The following is a 14,018-nucleotide window of genomic DNA, read 5'->3' as shown; positions in this document are numbered from 1 at the left end:
GTAAAGAGTCCAGTTCTTCCAGGACCAATCCAGCCGATGTGTGATTCTAAAGTCCCGGACTGGGGGAGGCTGTGATTGGCACCCGGGTGGGACTTCACCATTACCTTCAACTGCCATGCCAGTACCTTCTTAAAAATCTGGTTGTAGCTGATTGTGCAACTTATTATTTGGTAGCACTCAGCTGCACAGTAATAACTTGCAAAGGGGACCTTCAAACTGCTGTGCTTGTCGAAAAGGGGCTGGCCAACAGGATGTGCAGCTTTTAACGGTTTACAGTGGCAGAGGCTCTGCTCTTTCTGTTTGTGTTTCTATTTGTGCCATTTAGCAGCCTTGGCAGAGAAGTAAATCCCATAACAAAGCCAAACCAAGAGGCATCCTTGGCGAGGATGAAAAGCTGCAGGAGCTGTTTCTCAGTGTGGCGCCTACTGCCAGCGAAGCTTCGAAAATGTCACTCTCATCTCCCTCTGTGCCTTTCATGAATATTTCACCTGTTTTCCTGCCGGAGGTGCAGGTCCCACAACCTCTGCCAAGGGTCAAGCCCAAAATCCTACAGGGAGCTAAGGAAAGAGCCAGGCCTCTTTGTCTGTTTTTCGGTTACAGCTGAGGGATTCAGCGCACTGAACCGAATCGCTGTGCGTGCAGGCAGGAGATAACGCAGATTGTAGATTACTGGAGGACGGCTCATTTCAGGCGTGTCCATATTGTAATCATTATTAGGGGTTGGCACGGTGGAAGGGCCGCGCGCTGTCATGCTGGTGGTCACAGTTAAATTCCCTGGTGTAGCGGGGGGGGGGGGGGGGGCGCAGGTGGGGAGGGAGTCCCAGCCATTGCACAACAGTGACACCTAATGGTCAGTCTCAGGGTGCACATGTACTTGGGTTCTGGACAAGGCCAGTTTCAGTGGGGGGGGAGGGGGGAGGAGGAAGGCAAACGAGGTGATTGTCCAGGAGCCCCATCACCACAGGGCCTCTCCCCCCCCCTAGCAAAGCAGAGTAACATCATTAAGGCAGATCTTCAGAGTGTCTGGCACCTGCTGAGCCTACTCCTTAGTTTCTGCCCTGGGCCTGGTTCCAGATGTCCGAGATCTATCTCTGTGGTACCTGGGCTAGATGGGGGGGGGAGGGAAACCCATCAATAGCTGTGTAGGAGGTCTCATGGCACCGTAACCTAACAAAAGTCTGCTCTGATTGAGCTGGCAGCCCAAAGGAGTAGGAACAAACTGCTGCCTCCCCTCCTCCCTCCAAAAGACATGATCCCGTATGGAATAGCGCATGCCTGAACACACGTGTATGTGTGCCCGCCGGGGTCAAGGACTCGCCATCCCTCCTCACGCTGATCCGACCGTCCTCGATCGCACCAACGGCCCAGCACAGCTCCCAGCAAACGGCAGTAGGACCCGCCCACCACCCTCGACATCGGCAGCGCGTGTCACGAGCCCTTTAAAGGACCGACACCGAACCCAGGCCACCCCTCTTCGGCCTCGCGCAGACCTGCCGGGGTCAAGGGCTCGCCATCCCTCCTCACGCCGATCCGACCATCCTCTACCACGCCGACGGCCCAGCACAGCTCCCAGCAAACGGCAGTAGGACCCGCCCACCACCCTCAACGTCGGTAGTGCGTGTCCCGAGCCCTTTAAAGGGCCGACGCCGAACCCAGGCGTCGCGCGCCTAAGGAGCACGACAAAGGGGCCTGCCCCTTAGAGGGCCCCTTTGTGTCTCCCCTTTGTGCTCCCCCAACAGTGCTCCCCCACCAAGAATTTTCTATCCTCCCTGACCCACCAGACCCTCCATCCCACCCATCCCAACCAACTTTATTACCTGTACCCAAGGCGCCCATAGACACCACACTGCACCCCCCCCACACAACAAACCCCTCCCCCCCCCACACACACACACACACCATGGACACCTTCTACCAACCTCTACCAGCATGCTACAACTCCCTCCTCAACATGAAACCCCACATATACCAGCACCTACAACCAGCAAACTACAACCACTGCACCAACAAAAAGCAACACTCACACCAACGGCCAAGATGCCTCACAACCATCCCCATAAACCCAAATGTCCACATGGCATCTCTATCCCTCCTATCACTATTCTTGATCAATGCCTAATCTGTCTCCAAGAAAATCCCCATACTACACGATCTCCCAACGGTCACCCACCCCGACATCCTCTGCATCACCGAATCTTGGCTCAAAAAAACATATACAGCAATAATCAACCAACTACCCCAGTCAGCATACAACATCTTCTCAATACCTAGACCAAAAAAAAAAAGGAGGTGGACGACTCTTCCTAGCCTCAAAGAAAATCAAGTTCATACATCACCCCATCAGCCAACCACCTCCTCTCAAAATTAGCCTCTTCAAAGCAAAAACCTACAAATCATGTTTCTATATGCCCCGCTGAAATGCCTTGATCTCCACCTATCATCTCTCATAGAAGCCATCCCCTCCCACATCAACATGGACATACCTGCAATCATCCTGGGAGACTTCAACCTCCACATAGATACAACCCCCCAGTCACCCACATGCAAACTCCTGCTCAACACAATGACAACCATCGGATTCAAACAAATAGTCAACACACCAACTCAGACATCTGGACACACCCTCGACCTCATATTCATCAACAACAAAGCATCACTCACCAACAACTCCCTTACAACAACTAACATCCCATGGTCTGATCACAAGCTCATCCATGCCACTCTAGAGCTGCAAACCAACAACAACAAAAAATATATCAAATTCCCCAAACCATGCTCCAGCGAAGACCTCACAGAAGCCCTCCCCACAGCCTTAAAATCTCTTGACCTCAACACAGCAAACACAGTCATCAACTCATGGCTCACCATCAACACAAATCAATAGCAAAAACGAAACGTCCAATCATCACAAAAGAAATCAGAACTGAGAACTCCCACAAAGCGTCCTGGCACAAACATGAACTAAAAAACATCAAGCGATTACTCAGGCAAGCCGAAATAAAATGGAGAAAAGACCTGACCCCACCCTACCTGGACAAATACAGAACACTACTCCAAATCTACAAAATGGACACAGACAAGGCCAAACACGAATACTATGCAAAAAAAATCCATGACCATCAATACAACCCCATAGCACTCTTCAATTTCGTCTCCAAATTGACACAACCAATCCAAGCCCCACCCTCAACAGAAAACACCCCAAACACATGCGATAAACTAGCCCAGTACTTCTCGGAGAAAATCAACAAACTAATAACCTCTACCCCCTAAGAAACCAAGGATACACCGAACCCACAGCCCAAGACAGTCCCCACACGGACCTTCAAACTCACCGCCTCAACTGAGGTAAAAAACATCATACAAAAAATAAACCCAGCCGCCCACCCCCTTGACCCCATACCAATTAAAATCTTGAAGCTAATTCCAGAAATCATTGCCAAACCCATAGCAGATATAATCAACACATCCCTCGAACAAGGCAACTTCCCTGAAGCCCTGAAATGCACTGTCATCAAGCCCATACTCAAGAAACTACACCTTGACGCCACTGACCCCACCAACTTTAGACCCATATCTAACCTCCCTTTCATATCGAAAATTATAGAAAAAATTATAAACCTTCAACTTTCCGAACACCTGGAAACCCAGAAAATACTATACCCATCACAACATGGATTCAGAAAAACACTCAGTACCGAGACACTCCTCCTAACCTTCGCCGACACAGCACTCAGAGGTCTAGACGCCGGCCAATCCTACCTACTGATACTACTGGACATATCCGCTGCATTCGATACCATCAACCACAACCTCCTTCTAACCAGACTAAGTGAAATTGGCCTAGGCGACACCACCATACAATGGTTCGGCTCTTACCTATCAAACAGATCCTACAAAGTAACACTCAACAACAATGAATCAAAGCAATTCCCCCTCTCACATGGCGTCCCACAAGGATCATCACTCTCCTCCACCCTCTTCAACATATACCTGCTCCCACTTTGCAAACTCCTCACCGACCTGGGCCTCCACTACTACGTCTACGTGGATGATGTCCAGATCCTCCTCCCCACAAAAGAAAACATACATAACACCCTACTACAATGGAATTCCATCACATCTCAAATACAAAACTCCTAACTCAGATATTGCTCACCCTCAACCACATGAAAACAGAAATATTATACATATCAAAGAACCCCCTATCAAAGAACATCCAAAACCTCTCACTCTCACAACCCAAGATCCAACTCGTCACAACTGTAAGAGACCTAGGAGTCACCTTAGATGCCGAGATCAACCTGAAATCACACATCAATGCAATAATAAAAGAAGGCTTCTTCAAACTACAAGTCCTCAAAAAAATCAAACCGCTGCTACTCAACCAAGACTACCGGTCAGTTCTCCAGGCCCTCTTATTCTCCAGACTAGTTTATTGTAATTCCCTTCTCCTTGGCCTCCCAATCTCCACCCTCAAGCCCCTCCAACTGCTGCAAAATGCAGCAGCAAGATCCCTCACTAACAGCAAACGCTCCACCCACATCACCCCCATACTGAAAGACCTCCACTAGCTCCCCATAACCCACAGAATTCAATACAAAGCCCTAACCCTCCTACACAAATCCATCTACAATGAAAAGACTGACTGGCTAAAGGACACCCTCCACCCATACAACTCACAAAGAAACCTTCGATCCAAAAACACTGGACTACTAATCATTCCCTCCACGAAACTGGCTCACCTCACCTCAACAAGAGAACGCGCAATCTCTATAGCAGGCCCCGTATTGTCGAATAAACTGCCCATAAAACTCAGAACGGAACCCTCAACACAGTTCTTCAAAAAATCATTAAAAACCCTGCTATTCCAGAAAGCCTTCCAACCGACAAGTAAACCCCACGCCCCCGCAAAGCAACCAGAAAACCATCCCTGCCCATAACATACTAGGAGACCATCCCATCAAGTCTCCTACTCACTCCCAACCCAATCTCCGAAATGATCAAATCAACTTGCCCTACCCATCAGAATTTCTGTAAACCTCAAACTCAGAAATTTTATAATCCCCAACGATTCATCATTGCTACGATTCACCATAAAATTCAAACAAGCTTCCACTTGTTTAAAAAAAAAAAAAATTTGTACTCCTTTATACTGTTAAGATAACAAGACTTCGTTATTATTAATATTATACTGTTAAGATAATAAGACGTTAGTATTGTTGAGATGTAAAGATAACTGGACCCTGTTGTTGCACCATAAAATTTTATGATACACCATAAAACTCAAAAGAACTTCCACTTGTTAAAAATTTTTTTTATCCTTTATACTGTTAGATAACAAGATATCGTTATTGTTAATATTATACCGTTAAGATAATAAGACTTTATTATTGTTGTGATGTAAAGATAATTGGACCCTGTTACTGTTGTCAAATTATCCTTCGAGTTACTATGTAAACCGATGTGATATTCTTTATCGAATGTCGGTATAGAAAAACAAATAAATAAATGAGGCCTCTGGGGTCTCTGCTGCAACTCTTCTCAGAGGCAACACCGGTTGCTTTCACCTCACAGCTCCTCAAGGTAACTGAAGACATCGGAAGGTCGTAAAGCTGCTCCTATAAACCTAACTCGCTGTTAAACAAATTATTTGCGGGAGCAGTCTGCTCGCTCAGGGAGGTAAAGTGCTGGGAGCTGCCACGTGGAAGGTCTCCGCTTCAAACCCTGGACTGGCCAGGCCTGGGGGTGCTGCGGAGGTAGCGTTCGCATCCCTCGGTGGTGGGGGGAGGGAGTCATGGTCACTGTCTGAGGGTGACAGCCAGTAGTCAGATTCAGAGCCCATGATTCCAGGGGTGCTGGACGGGTTCCCGGCCTCCTGCTCTCTTCGCTCTAAGCAGGTTTATTCCCCTAGCACTCGCTTCCTGCTCCTTTGGGATTTCAGCTCAGTCAAAGCCGGAGCTGGGGTCCAGCACCCAGGGACGGCTCAAGGCAATCTGTGGCCTGAGGCGAAGGATGAAATCTCCAAGGGCCAGGGCAGGGGGCAGGTAATGGAGGAGGAAGTGACTTGCCCAAGGTCACAAGGAATGGCAATAGGATTTGAGCCCTGGCTTCCCTTGTTTGCAGCGACTGCTCTGACCACTCAGTTTATGTCCCTGTTATTTTTCTGTTCTCAGTCTTCGGCGACTGCACTAGGGGGTAACAGAGAAATGTTTAATGTGGCAGGACAGCCTATGGTCGCCCCACCTCCTGGGTCTAGAAATTGGACGCCTCCATTCCCTAATACCTACCTCCCACCCTTCTCCAAGATCTGCCCCCTGGGGGTGTGAGAGGTTGGTGAATGGTGGGAGTCTGTGTGTATGTGTGTGTGTGTGTGTGTGTGTGTGAGACACACTCTCTCTTAGGGCTGGTACAAGGGTATTAGATGCCCTAGACAAACCTTACAGCCTTTCATTCCCCCTTCCCTCCCCTCCCCACATAATTAAAACTTATGCATTCTTTTCCATTTTAAAATTCATTAAACTTCCCCAACGTAAAAAGGCAGATTGCATATGGAGAACAGACATTCACAGTACAATCTTCTGAAGCAAAAATATCACTTACAACAACATATATATTATATGGGCATACACTGCAAACACACACACTTCCAATAATAATAGTTTAATAGACTTAATAAACTTCCTTTCTCATAGTAATCAAGGCAGATTACTGGATCCCATATGGTATTAGGCCTATGGTAAAGTGCACTGGGGGTGGACTTGGCCCACAGAAAGCCAGGAATAAACTGAACTACAATCCCAGTATAGTAAGCCTTCCATATCATAACTACCAGCACTCAACCTATAAAAAAGCCACACTGCAAATATTACATCAGGCCCTAAACACCAATACACCTCCTATTAGGAAATCATATTAAAGCCAGGTTGTTGTAAATCACTACACAGAGACTACACAGCAGTGCAGAATACCTAAAGCCTCAGTCACACAAGCAGAACACAGATAGACTCTCACCAAATACAGAATAAAGGGATCACAAAATATAAATTGAAACGGGCAGACAAAAACTGAACTGGAAATCACAAGACGCCAAACTCTGTAAGCAATGCAAACACAATCCAGAAATATAAAACATTAAACATACCAATAAAAATAATGTCAAATCTGCTGATAAATTCAGCCAATAAAAAACACGTATAAAAATTTATTTTATTTTATTTTGCACTTTTATATACCGATTTTCCAATAACAGAGCTACTGATCAATTCGGTTTACATTCTGAACAGGACAATGACAAGTTAATGTCTTACAATGAACAGGTAAAAGTAACTTGGATACAGCTATATGGGGTAATAACATAACATAACGTAAATGCTACAGAGCCTAATGTAGGCTAAAACAAAGAAGCAAGGTATCAATCTGGGAATGGATTTAAGTCTGTTGAGGATTCAAAGAAGGCCTGAGAGTTCTGGATATGATCTATATAGTTCTCTGGGGGGTTACTAAAGAAGGGTCCTTGGCATGAATAGTTCGGCAGGCTGTTGCTTATGAGAACGCTTGATTGTGAATAACCAAGTCTTAAGTCTTTTTTTAAATATAGTGGGGCATTGCACTAATCTGAGGTCTGACGGGAGAGTGTTCCAGAGTTTGGGGCCGGCTGTAGAGAAGGCTCTTTTACTTAATGATGATCTTATCGGTGGAATTTGAAGGTTGTTTTTGTAGGCTTGTCTCACTGGCCTGGTAGAGGTGTGTAGTTTGAGAGGGATTTTGAGCTCGAGTGGGGCAAAGTTATGTAGTGCCTTGTGGATTGATGAAAGCACTTTGAAGTGTATTCTGAATTTAACGGGAAGCCAGTGTAGGTCTTTTAAGATAGGAGAGATGTGTTCTCTTTTGTTAGTCTTGGTTAGGATCCTTGCAGCCGCATTTTGCAACATCTGAAGTGGTTTTATGGCGTTAGCAGGGAGGCCCAATAGAAGTGCATTGCAGTAATCTATTTTTGTGAGAATGATTGCTTGTAGAACTAGAAACATAGAAATGACGGCAGAAGAAGACCAAATGGCCCATCAAGTCTGCCCAGCAAGCTTCACACATTTTTTTCTCTCATACTTATCTTTTTCTCTTAACTCTTGGTTTTATTTCCCTTCCACCCCCACCATTAATGTAAATCGGAAGTCTTGAAAGTGGAGGAGTGGTCTCAGTCTTTTTAAGACTTGTAATTTGAAGAATCCATCCTTTACGATGTTCTTGATGAGAGATCTGTAATTCATTTGGTTATCTAGTATTACTCCTAGATTTCTGACTTGTGGTGAGAGAGTTGGTTGTGAGGACAGGTTGTTAATTGATTGTGTGTAGGTTCCGTCTTGGGAGATGAGGAGGTATTCTGTTTTGTTCTGATTAAGGATCAAATTGAGGCTAGAGAGCAAGTTGTTGATGGCATGTTGGCATGAGTTCCAGAAGTCCAGGGTTTTTTGGAGAGATTTGGTAATTGGAATCAGAATCTGAACATCGTCTGCGTATAAATAGTATATGAGATTTAGATTGAGGAGGAGCTAGCAGAGTGGGAGGAGGTATATATTGAATAAGATTGGAGAGAGTGAGGATCCTTGTGGGACTCCCAAGTTGCAGTTGACTGGTTGAGATTCATCCTTGTTGACTTTGACCTTATACTGTCTGTTCTGTAAAAATGATATAAACCAGTTTAGTGCCACATCTCTAATTCCAATGTCTGACAGACGATCTATTAAAGTGTTATGGTTTACCATGTCAAACGCTGCGGTTAGGTCTAGGAGGATGAGAAGACAGGGCTGTCTTTTTTCCAGAGTCAGTAAGATGGAGTCCGTTAATGAGATTAGGAGGGTTTTCCTGTGCTTTGAGATTTGCGGAAGCCGTACTGCAACGGGGAGAGGATGTTGTTATCGTTTAGGTATTCTGTTAATTGTTTATTTACAACTCGTTCCAAAATTTTTGCGATGAAGGGTAGATTAGCTATTGGGCGAAAATTGGCCGGGTTATCTGGAGTCAGATTAGGTTTTTTTAGGCGTGGTTTTATGATTGCCATTTTGAGAGGGTCAGGTACTAACCCTTGAGCTAATGTGCAGTTGATGATTTGTGCAATGGGTTTGGAGATGATTTTAGCACAAGTGATGAGTAGATTGGTTGGGATGGTATCCTGAGGATGTGAAGAAGGTTTGAGCTTTTTTATGATGTTTTCGATCTCTAGAGATGAAGTCGGTTCGAATTCCCCAAATCTTGCCTTTTGTGAAGGAGAGGCAACTGGTGGTGTAACTGTGGTAGGGTTTTTGTTATTCTTTGATTGAGTTAGTAGATTTGGGATCTTGTTTTTGAAATAGGTTGCAAGTTCTTCTGCTTTGCTTGCCGCTTTCTCATCTGGTATGGATGTCAATGGGGGTTGAGTGGTATGGATGTCAGTGGGGGTTTAAAAATGTTTAAAATATTACCAAACACTAATAAAATATTTCAAAACAGCAGATACATCGCATCCAATAATTAAAACTAATAAGGATAAAAAAAAAATCTCCCACTCTCCATACTTACGAACTTTAGATTTCCAGTCCTCCTGAGATTGTTGTAGATTGGAGGAGGATGAACAAACTTTAGCCTCTCTCACACACACACATATATATACAGGTACTCTCACACATGCACACACATACACATACATACATACAAAAACAACCTCTCATATATACACACACCCCACCACCTCCCTCTCATACACACACACACACACACAATCACCCATTCATACACACTCCTCTCACCCACACACACATACACACACACACCCGTACATTCACACAATCTTACCCATCTACCCTCTCATATACACACACACACAATCACCCATTCATACACACTCCTCTCACCCACACACACACACACACCCGTACATTCACACAATCTTACCCATCTACCCTCTCATATACACACACACACAATCACCCATTCATACACACTCCTCTCACACACACACACACACACACACACCTGTACATTCACACAATCTTACCCATCTACCCTCTCATATACACACACACACAATCACCCATTCATACACACTCCTCTCACCCACACACACACACACACACCCGTACATTCACATAATCTTACCCATCTACCCTCTCATATACACACACATGCTCTCAACCCCCTCCAACACACACAAGCAGTCACCCATCTACCCAGGCGGGGAGTCACCCACCCGCACACACACAGGCAGTCACCCACACACACACCCTTAGGGCCTAGGCCTTTTTTTCAGCCTCCTATAGGATGGGGTCTGTTGTCAGCCACCGCATGCTCCTCCTCTCTTAGGTTGCCAGTTGTGGAGTGGGAGGCAGCACGAGTCGCATTTATCCCGGAATAAACGTGACTCCTGCTGCCTGGGGTTAGGGACGTGGGTTGCCACTGAGCAGATCGGGCAGGGGTTGGGTTTATCCCTGCCCGATCCGATGTTTGACTCTGCGGTAGAGGTGTTTTGGAGGGGCATGTTTTGCCGCTTCAAAATTCTGCCGCCTGAGGCCGCCGCCTCACCCTGCCTCGTGGTAGAACCTCCCCTGCCAGCACCACGAGCCTCCTTTTGCAATTGCCTAGAGTCCATTTCACTGCTATTTTATAACCTCCCACCCGGCCCGGTCATTGCATCGACAGTCCAGAGCCAGGAGCCACGCAGACTGTGGCTCCTTCAGGAACGTGGTAACACAGACCTCGAGTGTGGCCACAAGAAGTTACTGTGATGTGATGACTGGGAACTGAAGGGAAGCAGCCACAGGCAACCTGCGGAGCTGGGAATGAAAGCCAGGTTCCTCCACAATGCTGCCACTGAGTCACCAGGACACGCCAAATCCTTTGCGTTTTACACAAATAATCTTATTTCTTTTTCTGCTACGTGGCAGGAGAGATAGACTTAATTACTCGGGATTTTATTAACGATAATGAAGAACTTGGAAGGATTTGAAGAGAAGGAGAAATGAAAGCAAACTCAATAAACGACTCCCCCTCCCCCTTTTATCCCCAGTGCCTCCCATTATTCCAGGGACAAACTCCTAGAGTAGGAACTAATTCAAGCCACTGGTTCTGCCTTGTACAAAGCCGGAGGAAGCTCCTGGTTATAAAACTTGCTCGCAGGCCAAACTGGCCAGCAGGAGAAGGAAAATAAATAGCCCCGCAGGGATCTTCCCATGCTCCAGCGTCTTACCAGAGATGGATGCAGCATGCCACCTTATTATGCCTTTCTGGATATGGCATGGCACACCCAGTGACGCGACATGGAGCCGTTTCCACTTCTGTTTTACAGAATCTGCATTTATCTATTTTACTAGTTTCTTACCTTTCTGGATACGGCCCGTCACACCCAGCGACGCGACATGGAGCCGTTTCCACTTCTCTTTTACAGAATCTGCATTTATCTATTTTACTAGTTTCTTACCTTTCTGGATACGGCACGTCACACCCAGCGACGCGACGTGGAGCCGTTTCCACTTCTCTTTTACAGAATCTGCATTTATCTACTTTACTAGTTGCTTACCTTTCTGGATATGGCACGTCACACCCAGCGACGCGACGTGGAGCCATTTCCACTTCTGTTTTACAGAATCGGCATTTATCTACTTTACTAGTTTCTTACCTTTCTGGATACGGCACGTCACACCCAGCGACACGACGTGGAGCCATTTCCACTTCTCTTTTACAGAATCTGCATTTATCTACTTTACTACTTTGTAACCTTTCTGTATACGGCATATCACATCCAGCGACGCGACGTGGAGCCATTTCCACTTCTGTTTTACAGAAGAATCGGCATTTATGGCACATCACACCCAGCGACGCGACGTAGAGCCGTTTCCACTTCTGTTTTACAGAATCGGCATTTATCAACTTTACTAGTTTCTTACCTTTCTGGATACGGCACGTCACACCCAGCGACGCGACGTGGAGCCGTTTCCACTTATCTTTTACAGAATCTGCATCTATCTACTTTACTAGTTTCTTACCTTTCTGGATACGGCACGTCACACCCAGCGACGCAACTTGGAGCCGTTTCCACTTCTGTTTTACAGAATCGGCATTTACCTACTTTACTAGTTTCTTACCTTTCTGGATACGGCACGTCACACCCAGCGATGCGACGTGGAGCCGTTTCCACTTCTCTTTTACAGAATCTGCAATTATCTAATTTACTAGTTTCTTGCCTTTCTGGATATGGCACGTCACACCCAGCGATGCGACGTGGAGCCGTTTCCACTTCTGTTTTACAGAATCAGCATTTATCTACTTTACTAGTTTCTTACCTTTCTGGATACGGCACGTCACACCCAGCGACGCGACGTGGAGCCATTTCCACTTCTGTTTTACAGAATCTGCATTTATCTAATTTACTAGTTTCTTGCCTTTCTGGATATGGCACGTCACACCCAGCGATGCGACGTGGAGCCGTTTCCACTTCTGTTTTACAGAATCAGCATTTATCTACTTTACTAGTTTCTTACCTTTCTGGATACGGCACGTCACACCCAGCGACGCGACGTGGAGCCATTTCCACTTCTGTTTTACAGAATCTGCATTTATCTAATTTACTAGTTTCTTACCTTTCTGGATACGGCACGTCACACCCAGCGAAGCGACGTGGAGCCGTTTCCACTTCTGTTTTACAGAATCTGCATTTATCTACTTTACTAGTTTCTTACCTTTCTGGATATGGCACGTCACACTCAGCGACACGTCGTGGAGCCGTTTCCACTTCTGTTTTACAGAATCTGCATTTATCTAATTTACTAGTTTCTTACCTTTCTGGATATGGCACGTCACACCCAGCGACACGACGTGGAGCCGTTTCCACTTCTGTTTTACAGAATCTGCATTTATCTAATTTACTAGTTTCTTACCTTTCTGGATATGGCACGTCACACCCAGCGACACGTCGTGGAGCCGTTTCCACTTCTGTTTTACAGAATCAGCATTTATCTACTTTACTAGTTTCTTACCTTTCTGGATACAGTACATCACACCCAGCCATTTCCACTTCTGCCTTTATCTGCTTTACTGTTTTTTTTTTCCTGTGCTGGCTCTGAACCATTTTGTCGGTTGTCCACTATCCTACCTGTCTCTCATCTCTAGGTTTAAGTTCACCTCTCTTTACCCATTCCTGTGCGGTTCCTGATGTAACTCTGCGTTTGCCAGTTGTTTTTCCTTGGTTTCCAGTTTGATTCTTTAAAGAGTTTTTTCTCTTGCTTTCAGATTCTGTTGCTTTGGTAGATTCTCACTCATTCTTTCTGCTCATCAAACTCGTTGACCAAGTTTAAGGATGCAGACTGATTTTGGCCATTCACTTTTGTACTTCAGCACTTTTTGAGAATTTGGATCTGTTGATGATTTTAGGAAAGCTGCAAGGCCTATAACAGCTTCATGGATGTAAGGCCCCTACCACCTTCATCTCTTCTAATGTACCATCTCAACATACACTGATTCTTATAGATCACTTGATAAGCATGGAGGAATTTTCTTCTTCTTACATCCAAATGTTTGAGATAATTACTGGGCAGTTTACAATTTCAAAACTGCAGGGATTGCAGGTTAATTGATAGCTTGCATCTTAATCTGTGCTGTTAAAGCACTTTTCAATATCAATTTGGTCTCCTGTAGTATTCTTTGCTGCTCTTTTCTCTCAGTAGCTTGTGTTTAGACTGTTGCACCTTCTTCTATGCTTACATATTTATAAATGCCTTCCGGCTCAAGTTGTTTTATGTTTTGTTCTTCAGTCAGCAATGTTCTCACTTGTTGCTTTAAGGAAGGTTTCCTAATCACATTTGTCAAGGCCAAATGTCATCCTGATAGTTTCTGAAAACCTCTTCTCTACTTGGTGCTTTTCCACCAAATGGCAATGACAGGGGCCATAAATCTTCAAATCTGCAAACAGTAGGTGCGATGTTATCTACAGTTTATTAGGGTCTTTGGGATTTTATTTTTTATTTTTTTATTTTTTATTTGATTCTTTTTTA

Source organism: Rhinatrema bivittatum, chromosome 5 (genome assembly GCF_901001135.1).
Source record: "Rhinatrema bivittatum chromosome 5, aRhiBiv1.1, whole genome shotgun sequence".
Lineage (NCBI taxonomy): Eukaryota > Metazoa > Chordata > Amphibia > Gymnophiona > Rhinatrematidae > Rhinatrema > Rhinatrema bivittatum.
The sequence above is the reverse complement of the archived record's forward strand: the minus strand, read 5'-3'. Positions refer to the sequence as shown.